Consider the following 12,285-nt stretch of genomic DNA (forward strand, 5'->3'; position numbering starts at 1 on the left):
TTGACACAGCGCAAAAAGTTGAGTAAGATGGACCATGCAAGCTTCCCTGAACAAAGGTGGAACATCTCACTTCAATATATTTCAGCCCTGTGCCAAAATGTTTCCTCGGCCATATCTAGTCTTTCACATCTTGGGGTTGTCAGCCATGGGTGTGAGTAATAACATCATCTCAGTGTTCACTGAGGGTGTTCATTATTGCTAGGTTGGAGTGTCTAAAGACCACAATCAATATTAGAGGCCAAACAGCCTGCAAAATGTATGGTTGGAAAAGCTGTTAATGCCAGACCAATATCAATTCTGAACTCCAGTTGTGGTGTATGTGTTGGCCTGCACAAAAAGCTGGAAGAGCTGTAATACAGTAAATAACAATAAAAAGAAGGTTGAGAGGTAATTTGAACACCAGTCATGTGAAAGAGGACATGACTTCTAATGCAGGATAGCTACTGCATATAGTCAATTAGGGTCTAACAAGGTTTGCTCGACAAATTTAAGCAAGATGAATTAATTATATTATTGAGGAAAGATTGGAACCATTAAAGTCACATATACTGTAGCCGTGTAAGACAAATCCTCATTTGATGATTCAGGGCAAAATCCTGCCTCCAGCTGGAGTTCTCAAGAGGTTTGGGAGGCATGCTGTATGTATTTCTAAAGTGCATGCTTCAACCCTAAAAGAAAGTTGCTAGAAAACTCAAGAGCATCCATGTGACTCATTTTGCAGGATGTGAGATCCAGTCACCATAATTATCTTGTGTTGTCTCAAAATCCTGGAACAAAAGACAGCCTTTGCTGACTGTTACAGCTGGGGAGTATTTGAGGGAAATCCTTAGAGGAGACAGAAAGACAAAATAGCTTGTCCATAACAAAAAAATATGGCATCACCCTGACTAAACATCTCTCAGTGCTCTTAAAGGGGAAATTCTCAAGCAAACCATATCACCTCCTCCTGTGCTTGGATATAGATGTCTATTTGTGGAACATCTGACTGGTATTAGAACATCCACCCCTTCTAGGAAATAGATTCACATAGAATTTTGTTCCAAAACGGGGCAAGATCTGCATTTAACAAACTTTCTGAGCTACTCGCTGTATGTGACCCAGGTCTGTGTTTTGTTCCCCAGAGATAGTACAGTTACACACATTTCTATACCTATTCATTTAAATTTTCCTGAAGATTCAGTATCTTGTTCTTCTATGAACGTTTAGGAACAGTACCATTAGACTTTTATTTGTAACAGGAAACACATTCAAAGCTCACTGGTGTACTTTGTGAAGCCTGAAGATCTAAGTGGTAAGGTAATATAATGGTAGTAAAAAGAACCTAGGTTCAGTGATATGCCCTGGTGGCTTGCCTTGGTCATATACATAATAGCCCTTTCTCTTAATGCTCCTTGTATTGTCATGTTAAGGTATGTTTATGAACATATCAAATATGCTCTTCTTTGTAGCTATGACAGTTCAAAATAGGAAAAAAATCCCCACACAAACCCACAACAAAACCAACCCATGAAGTTTGCAAGAAAAGGTGCTATCTTTCACCAGCCAGTTCCCACCACTGGAAGAAAACATGAATTTTCAGTTGCAGATATGTTTCACATCCCATCTGTAAACAATATAAATTGTTCCATTTGTCAGCAATGAAAGTGATCTAGATACAATGCCTCACACAACAAAATCTCTCTCGAACACCATCAAACCATTAGAAAAATGATTTTCTGTGCAAGTACTGGACTTGACAGAGATGGCCAAACTCTCACTGGATCTTGCTCTCACCCTTAACTTCTATTTTAATGCTACTAGCAGTCCAATATATTTACTCAGAGCAGTTTCATCAGGCTTTCCTACACTGCTGGGTGTGTGTGGATGTGTTTACACAGCACTGTTCTAGTCTTTACAAGGGAATCTTTCAAATGAATACTGTACACTTGTCCTATTCTAAAGACTCCAGAAAAAATTTCCTGAAGAGACATCATACAGTATATCAGCCAGGCAGATCTTCATACTGCTAGAAGTGTGTGCCACTTCTTTGCAAGCTCTTTCATTTTCAGACTCTTGGTGTTACTGGAATTAGATCTTTAACTGTCACATTTATAAGCTCGACTTTGCTAGAATTTCTCTGTGTCCATGTAAATAAACACCACACTAGAAGAGAAGCCTGAAAACTGAAGTATACACGCTTATCTTTGTTACAGTGCAAAAGCAGAGGTGATAAAAGTTCCAAGGGCTGTACACTGCATAGAAAGGGAGAGAAAGGAAAAGGAAAATAAGAGTAATTTTTTATTTGCTCACAGTATATTGTATCAGTCCCTAACTATTTTATGGGAGTGCAACCTATCCTCTACTCTAGAGAGCTGTAGTGACTCTGTAGTGTAGAATCATGTGGTCCCTTCCTATGGATTTCTGTTAGTGCAATCTTCTCTGCAACAGCCTGGATGTCCTTCAATGCAACCAAAATGGAACATGAATGGATACTTTGCCTCCTGGATTTCATGCATTCACTTGTAGAATTTATAAATGCAAGAGTTCTGGGTGGCTGAATTATGGCACTTGTATCCCATTAGGATGAATCATCACCACAGAGATGAATGAAGCTCAGGAGGATCACCAAAAGTTTCTACCCACTTTATTGTGACATATAACAATGCCTCGCTGAACAACTGAGTTAATGTGGAGGGTGCATGCAAACCCTGAGCAACAGAGCTCAATAAAGCTGAATGCTCAACCCTTACAACTGTGTCCACAAAAGCGTGACTCACAATTGACTATGTATATTCCCTCATTTTTGCCATCACACCAAATATTTGTTTTCATCTGGCATCATTCTTGACTGCCATTCCAGCAATTGTGGCCGTCTGTTTGCTGCCAATTAGCCTTTAAGTCTGCTGAAACCATGTCCCACCCTCCCTGGAATTCCCACGTCCTTAAAACTCCTAATGAAAATCTCTGCTACTACAAATATTCTTGATTTTCTCTCCAACTCTACTTTCTTCCTCCTGACTGAGGGGCTCACTGCTTTTCTTTAAAATCTGTCCGTGATAATCAAACAAAAACTCCAATACGCAAAACTTATATGATTTCTATTGGAGAATTTAAGTGTTTCAATTCTTATTTACCTCTAGAGCTCTTCATCTCTGTTCTTATTTCAAATGCTGACCCCTTGATACTACCCTCAACAGCAGAGGTGATGGTGCTTGTTCTTCACACTGCACTATTCCTTCTCTCAGCTCTGGATGTTTCAATGAATTCAATTACATCCCAGCTTCCAAGCTCTGCCACAAAAACAAACAGAGACTTCCACAAAGGGCAGGGTTAAGTTTGTATGTTGCTTCCCAGCCCTGCAGATGCTTTTGATGACATTATTGCTGTAACTCTTAAAAAAATGAAGAAGAAGAAGAAGAGAGAGAGATGGAATTGGGAGTGGGTGAATCTGTAGTTCTCAGTTGGAATCTAGTCCTCTGCTACAGAACTAAATGATGTTTCCCTTCAGATTTTGGCTATTTCTTTTGCCTTGGAATCCAATTTAAATTCATGTGTTCTAGGAATGTAGGGAGTCTTGGTGGCTTCCAGGAGGGCTGCAATTTTTGTCTGTTTCTTCAGCGAGTTCAGTCTAGTCCAAAACACCCTGTATGGATGTTTCCTTCATATATACACCCTAAATATCCTCAGAAAATGCTAAGCAGTTACCATTGCTTCAAAAAATTGTTTCTTTTAAAGCACTGAAGAAAGAATATTTTCCATATGTCTTTGTCTTCCTCATCAGAGGGACCTTTGCCATCCATTCCTTCATGTCTTCACTACAAAATGAAGCCAGAATGTACTCAACTGCTCTCCAATAATGAAAACTTATTTTCTGTTGTGTGGGGTTTTAATTTGTTTTGTTTGCTTGGGGGGGATTGTGTTTTTGAGTGTTTTTTTTTTGTTGTTTTTTTAACATATGTTCCTTATGCATCAAAATCAGTTACTCAATAAGTACTGACAAAACTTTCCAAGACACACCACCTTTCTTTCTTTCCTTTCTTTCTTTCTTTCTTTCTTTCTTTCTTTCTTTCTTTCTTTCTTTCTTTCTTTCTTTCTTTCTTTCTTTCTTTCTTTCTTTCTTTCTTTCTTTCTTTCTTTCTTTCTTTCTTTCTTTCTTTCTTTCTTTCTTTCTTTCTTTCTTTCTTTCTTTCTTTCTTTCTTTCTTTCTTTCTTTCTTTCTTTCTTTCTTTCTTTCTTTCTTTCTTTCTTTCTTTCTTTCTTTCTTTCTTTCTTTCTTTCTTTCTTTCTTTCTTTCTTTCTTTCTTTCTTTCTTTCTTTCTTTCTTTCTTTCTTCTTTCTTTCTTTCTTTCTTTCTTTCTTTCTTTCTTTCTTTCTTTCTTTCTTTCTTTCTTTCTTTCTTTCTTTCTTTCTTTCTTTCTTTCTTTCTTTCTTTCTTTCTTTCTTTCTTTCTTTCTTTCTTTCTTTCTTTCTTTCTTTCTTTCTTTTCTTTCTCTTTCCTTTCTTTCCTTTCTTTCTTTCTTTTTCTTCTTTTATTCCTTTCTTTCTTTCCTTTCTTTCTTTCTTTTTCTTCTTTTTTTTTTTTTTTAACACAGGTGTGAGCTCTTTTAGAAACTCAGAGTATTCTTTCACCTGTCTAGGAGACATGGATACAGGAATTAAGGCCAACTCTGGAGCTTCATGGAGATAGGAAGTCATTCATCTGTATAACACAGTGGAAGCCCAAACTTTTGGGTTTGCATGTGGGTAGATAGAGCTTAGCTCTCCCACACAGTTTTTCAGGTTTTATGTAGCAGAATGTGAACTCTTTGTGTCAGATAAATAGGCAAAAATGTGTACTCCAATATATAGATTGGAGATCTTGCCACACATGAGCTTGTGTATACTTTTATCCGCTTTCCTTTGCTATCTGAGGCAACACTTGCAGCACCTTACATCAGCATCTCTGGCCCCAGATTGCTTTTGTTGATGCTTTTCCTTTTAATGTAGGGTTTTCTCTTTCCATATAGGGTTTGTGTCATGAGTAGAAGCACGGGGGGAAAAGGGACAATGCAGAATGGTCTTAGACAATCCGTTCATGCGGATTGCTGTAGGGATATATGGTGGTAGTCAGCTCTAAGACAGAGCATGGCTCCTGAGATAAAGAAAGAAGACTAGTACAGAGCTACATTCATTATTTTTCTACTCCTGATGCTCCTTCTCAAGTCACAAGGCTGAACTTACTGAGAAGGAGTAGCTCTTCTGCAGTCTAGATGCACAACTTAAAGCTCACCTGAAAGCCCAGTGAGGACAGTCACACCCTTAAGGGCAGCCCCAGAATAACAAAATCTATTTCATTCACAACATTCAGGGTCTGACACTGTGCATGTGTGGAACCTTGACCAACAAGTTGGAACTGTGTAGCATAGGAAAGTATGTAAGTATGGTCAGACTTCGGGAACACAGATTTGGGCAGGGCTCTCCCCACGTGCCCTTCCAGCCTGAGCAGTGGATGTTTTAGGTGAGGCTCAGCGTGCACAGAACTGGCCCCACCATTTCAGTCCCAAGGTCCATCTGCCATGGCTGAGCGAGCTTGGACATTGTCAGGGAAGTCCTCGGGACTGCCATAGCCCCTGGTACTGACTGGGGCTGACCCTGCTGAGCATCCCAGATCTGACGGGATGGGATGGCAGGGAGGCATTGAACTGCCATGGGACGGTCCCACTGAGACTCGAACTCACAACTGTGGGATTCAGAGTCTGGAGTGCTCTCCTATACACCATGGGACTGCCCTACCATAGGAAAGTAGGGGATGGAAAAATCTCACCTCTGCTCAGAAGGAAAGACACACCTCTGCTAAAGGAAAAGAGGTCAAGGTTTATTTTCTAATGGTGCACAAAGTAGAGGTGGGAGACCAGTAGTGTAAAACCTGAGTTACCTTGAACAGGAGTGAGTCAAATCTCCACACTGAACCAAATTCTATTTCAAAATGAGGACTTTAACTAATTTTCAAAGCTCTCTTTAGTTCCCTCACTTCCAAATAAATCAATGATTGATTGAGACACTCAATCCAGACTCCGGAACAAACAAGGAGCAAGGACAGCAAGGTTTATTCTTTCACCTGATACTCAGAGCAGGCTGCCTACATCCCATCTACTTTGCTCAGCTTAGAGAGCTCTGAAAAAGTCAACCCTGCACAAAACACGAAACAGAGCTTCAAGTGTTATTTCATACAATGGCAAAATTCAACTTCTAGCCCATTTTTTTCCTTTTGGCTTTGTTTATTTTTATAGCATTCCACTCTTTCAGAAATAGCCATAAATTGTCATACCCCAAAACCATGCCTGTGGCTCATTCCAGCCACAGAACATGAAAGCCTCCTTCTGCAACTGCTAGTACAGCAATAATGCAGATGGGATTTCTCAGGAATGCTGCTGCTTTTCATGTGCTCTTGCACTAGTCACTGATGGCTAGAGGAAAAAAAAAAACCAACACCACAAAACCAACAAAACTTATAACCCAGAAGGACCCAAGTCTAGAACAGCTAAATTTTTCATCCTATCAGGCAAAGAAATTATTTGCTTCCATGATGTTGACTGTGTTAATTACAATAACCATCTAGGATGTCCTTAAAGGTTATTAAACAAATTATAGTTGGTAATGATGGAACAGCTGATTAAAAAAAAAAGGAGTGGCATAATAAACAGAAATAAATTAAAATCTAGTATTTACTCCCTTGGGGTAACAAGTGCTAATTATTCTTGGTCATGGCGATATTGTAGAAATATGCTTGATGTTAAAAATACACTTTGGATAAAGGACATGCTTATAGCAAGGAGGGATATCTAGCAGGAAGGAAACAGACCACAAATGCATTGGCTAGTGCAAGAATATAATCTATCATAGGACTTACAGCTTGTGTGTTTCGCCAAGATATTCAAGCCAGCTATTCTGTTGCTTTGTAATTAACAAAGGAAGAAATAGACTGAGGTTTTGGCTCAGAGTTGTTATCTTTCATATGTTAACGATTTCAGGGATTCTTTACTTTTCCTCTTCTGTTCTTTATGGGGTGGAGAAGAAAGGGATGCTGAAGCATATGGCAGAAGGCACTACTTTCTGGACCAGCTCAGCCCCCTGGAAGCCTTTCCAGCAACATGAGTTTGAATCAGGGGGTAACTCTCAAAAAGCACAGCCTTGACAGAATTTAGCAAGTATAAAATTCATTCAATGGAGAATTTAATTTGGGCCAAGTGTGTCTCTGGAAGATCTTGCCGTCTGTCATTGATGTCTAAGCTCCATTGTAGTGAAATGCCAAATAATGCCAAGGTGTTCATGGCCACTAAGACTGGCTTATGCCATTGGGGAACATCATGGAGAAGAGAATAACTTTGCATCCTCATGGTGACTGAAGGAATTTCACATTGACATATTTGTTTTCTTTGATATATTTTTTATGAACAAAATGAAAAGTACATATAAGTTCACAGGTCCAGTAAAGTCTTTAAGTGTACTCTTGTTTTAAGCATTTAATTGATTTTAAAATGACCCAGTCATGATGATTTCCTGAGGAGGAACCTGTATTTTCAGAAAGTAAATTTCAGATCTCTAGTTAAGGTAAAATTTTTTTGAAGTTTGTAGGGAAAGTTGATTTATGAAATACAATTCTCTGCATCAAGTCACTGTCCAGCTTGCTCAAATATAGCACCCCCAAAAGGCACCTAGCCAGCAGAGTATAATGAATAATAAGCTACAGGAAAAGTTACTATCATATTAAAAAGAAATTTTTTAAATTTAATTATCATTTCCAGTGAAGAACAAATATTAGAATTTATTATAGACATTTAGCACACACATACACTCTTTCATACATATATTGAGGATAACTTTTTTCACTATTGTAACTTATTTATTCTATAAAGAATGAAATTATTAACAGTATTAATTCTTCCCTTTTATTCAAAGTATTAATTCTCCCTTGAGAATAGTCTCAAAATTAAAATCTTGTGCTTCTCTCTCTGCTGCCTTACAGCTTCATGGATTTATTGCCACAAAATTAACTACATAAGAAAAGAAAGAGTTTCAGAATTTTGAGTGCAGGGGTAAGATCTCAGTGAGGATTTCTTACACAAAAATATTTGGACTCTGATGAGAGCAAAGGCATGGAGCTGCGGATGGACAGAACCTACTTTCCACAAAATAGAAATTATAAAGAACATTTTATATGAAATTGATAGACTATTCTTTGCTGCACATTGCATATGCTTTGGAAAAACCCATAAAATTATTCATGAGACAAAAAATGACAACCAGTGAAAGCAACACAAAAAACACAGCAGATAGAATATAACTTTTTAAATAAACAGCCTGCAAGTTAAAACTTTGACTGTTAATACCAGGCAAAAACATTTGCTACTAACTTTCAATTACATCCTGAGACTGAGGTGCTTATTTAAGTCCATATAGTAAGAGTGAACAAAATTTGTACTATTAGTTTTTCAAGTTTTAGCCATCTGATTTCATCAGTTTTTGTGTGTTGGTGTTTGTTTTTTGGGGGAGGCTGCTAGCATGTTTTCTCAAAATAACAGCAAATCTATTAACACTATTTTAAAATGTCTTACAACTGAGGAACTAAGTATGTTTATTTGCAAACCTGGCCTGAAGAGACAGTATTTTTCTTTATTGGAGGATGAAAACTTCTGTCCAGTCCTCCAAATGCTGTCTCTCCGGAAAAGGCTGAAAGTTCCATGCTCCAGAGAGCTGATATTCTGATGCTCTTGAGCATCCTTCTTCATGTGCTCATGCTGCGTCTTGTCTTTATTTCTAACAGCAAGACACTTGAGGATTCTTGCTTTTCCCACCAGTGCATTCTGCATCAAAATGATCAAATTGACAGCTGTTATTTTTATCTTTCCCTGCCTTAGTGGGGGTGAATGCACAATGAACAAACAGGTCTTTTTTATCCTCTCTTCTCTGACAGGAGACTCCATCCCTTCAAAGATATGTGGGAGTTCCAGACTATAAAATAAAGGACCTTTTTTAGGAAATCTAGGTAATTAAGAACTGTATGCCTTTATCTGAAATCCAATTAATTTCAGCATATATGTAGAATGCTGCAAGATGTCAGGAGGTCAACAGATGTAAAATGAGAAACTAGAGGAGATCTTCCTGTGAATTGCCCTCAGTGGCAAAAGTATGCAGTGGGCTAAGATACATCAAAACAATGGTTTAGATTATGAATCAGGGCAGTAAATATGTATGCCTTTGCTTGTGATTCGGGTATTTTAAAGCTTGAAATAATTTTGTTGGGATTTAGTTACACTATCACTCAGGAGCAAGCTTAAAAAAGGGTTTTGTTGTAATCCACCCAAGCCACAGCAGCCTATCAGTGAAGTAATATTTGATCTGGTTCATCTTTGCCTTTCAAGCACACAGAGACCCATGTTTTCAAATTTAGAAAATAATGCAAACATTCTTCAAGTAGATTGGAAAATATTTAAAGGTAAAACTAACACCTCACTGGCTTTGTAGCTGTTTTTACACAGTAAGAAAAGAGTAATACTTGAAAAGAACATTCAGCTTTTTTTTCCTTCTGCCCGTGACCACAGATTGCATTTGTTTTTCTGTCCTTCTCTCTGCTATTGGAATGTACCACCATGCTCACAGTTGGCAATGTTCTCATCATGTTTGTGTGGATAGAGAAATACAGGCAGAAGAACTGTATAATGTTATCCTTTCTGGGAATAAACTCAAAACGTCTCAGATCCCACATTGTCTCAGCGATATTAATATGTTTGCCATTGCCTATGCAAACACATGGAGAAATGTGATTAGATTGTGTGTTGCAAAGAAAATGTAAAGCAATACAGCAACATAAGTGATCTGCTCTGAGAGAGCCACAAGTCTGTTCTTCAGTGGTTCTCTGTTGTTATACCTTTCAATGTACATATTTTCTGAATTAAAGAGCCTGGGCATCAGCATAACCAAAATCCCTATATGAGCTATTCTGAGCTTCCAGAGAGACCTTTATTTTAATATTACATTGAAGGAAAACTGATAAACATGCAGAGCTCAGTGCTGCAAGCAAACCCACAAACACCACTCCATAGAACAGACTTTCTTGTTAAAAAATGTAGATTTTTTTTCTAGCATTAACGTAAGCTTGTTCCATTAATATTGCAATTTTGGTTCCTGGTGCAGCTATTCTTGTAAGAAGTTAAAAGAGCCTGTGGTGTTTCCTGCTGTTGTGCATCCTTTTTTTGTAGTGCTGAATATATGGGATTTGCGGCTTAATTTGAACATGACTGTTCTTATACTTCTCCCCCACTCTTCAAGGATTTCTGAACACAGGCTTTATTTCATGTGCTTCATTTATTCTCTGTATATATTTGTATCAGCTAAATACTGTCTTGAAATCAGTTATATTAAACAACATTAAATGACGAGAGATACATAAAAATAGTTAAATAAATAAATAAATAAGAGAAAAAGTAAGAAAGTTTGATAATTTACAAGTTTTGGAAAACGTAATTGAAAGTCCCGTTTTCATTATATGTTGACATTTTATCAGATCTGATTTGCTCCAGAAAATTTGGTTTCAGCCATGGCATGAGATTAGTGGTGGGGAATCTAAGTAAAAAAACAAAACAAAACAAAACCAGGTAAGTTTGAAAATACCAGTTCACAGAGCACAGGAAATTTCAGCAAGATGAATGAAAACCATGCATTTTCATATGTATTGTTTGTCTCCTATTCAAAAGCACATTATGGCTCTGTGTTCCCAGTTTTGCTGTATAGATTTTAGTCAGACTGCAGTTATTTCCCTGATTTATGCTAACAACATTACTTGGAAGCAATTTTGCTTGTATCAGTGATTGTTCCAGTAATGATTCGAATTATTGCAGGGAGATAAACATATCCCCGAAGATATCTTCCTTCCAGCTGGATCTGTGAGGAGCAAGTCACAGGTCTCAGCAATTGTATTAGGGAAATTAAGTAATTCACTTGTGCCTCACATTGATTAAAAGCTTGACTTTTGGATTTTAAAGGAATCTGGCATATTTCATTAGCTTGAACAGTATAACAATTATAGATTTATAACAAGGTTGACAAAAATGTATTTCTTCATTTTCTAAATTTTTTAATTTTTTTTTTTTGTATTAGGACACTGTGGAAATTAGAAAACTGTAGAAATGTTTAGTGTTAAGAAACTGTAGAAAGTTGCTTATGAGAATTAAACATTATCTCTAGAGCTTAATGAAAAGATCCATCCTCTTGACTCTGGAGCCAGGAACGATCCCTCTGTAATTCAAGTTTTGAGAGGGACAAGAACAGCAATCTTGTTAAAAAATGGCCCATGACAATAGGATAGATAAACAGGTATCCTGAAAAGACCCACATGAGAAGCTCAGAATTAACTTGTAATAATAAATAAACATTGAACTACGAGGAAGGATGTCTGCACATATTGAAAACTTGACATTTCTGCAGAAGAATACCAGGTAAGTTGAGTTGCAGTCAAGATTACACCAGAAAGTTTAGTTGGTTTACCCATCCTTGCCAAATTTGAAAGACAGTTTTTCCTCCAAAAGCTTGGTCAGTTTTAAGGGCCCTGTAAGTCCCCAAAATTTTGAGAGTCAGAAATATGAGATATCTGTCATTCATGTGGAGTTACTTCTGGAAATTACCTCAGCTGCTGCGTGAGGCAACAGAAGGTAATGCAGTGAAAATCTGCCTTTTATACAAACCTAGTGCATGAGATTGATCAGCTGTGCTGCTCCTCTGTGTTCTGGAGGATGTGAACTTTGTTTTACATCATTCAGTTTCTCAATTAGATGGTTACATTTTTTCCAAGCAGAGATGTGAGACATGTCTAATAGACTGTGGAAACCTGCACCTCTGATTAATGTGTGTGTTTATATATAGTGTCTGTATACATATCTGTATCTCTCTCTTTCTCATCTATCTATCTATCATCTATCTATCTATCTATCTATCTATCTATCTATCTATCTATCTATCTATCAATCATCTATCTATCTATCTATCTATCTATCTATCTATCTATCTATCTATCTATCTTTGTGTGTACACATATTTTAACTCTACCCTAAAATCTTAAATTCAGTTATATTTCTTCTCAACTTTATCCTCATTACTTTCCAGTTGTGCTTCAGTATTATCTGGCTCCACGTCCTACAGATCTTGCCTTCATTCTGGTTTGAAAATGAAGCTTCTGGTTAAGATGATTAAATTGAAAGACATGAAAACCAATTTATTTTCTAGTGCCATCATACACTACCTTAATGGGTCTCTAAATTCCTCTAAACTCAT

Source organism: Pithys albifrons, chromosome Z (assembly GCF_047495875.1).
Source record: "Pithys albifrons albifrons isolate INPA30051 chromosome Z, PitAlb_v1, whole genome shotgun sequence".
NCBI lineage: Eukaryota > Metazoa > Chordata > Aves > Passeriformes > Thamnophilidae > Pithys > Pithys albifrons.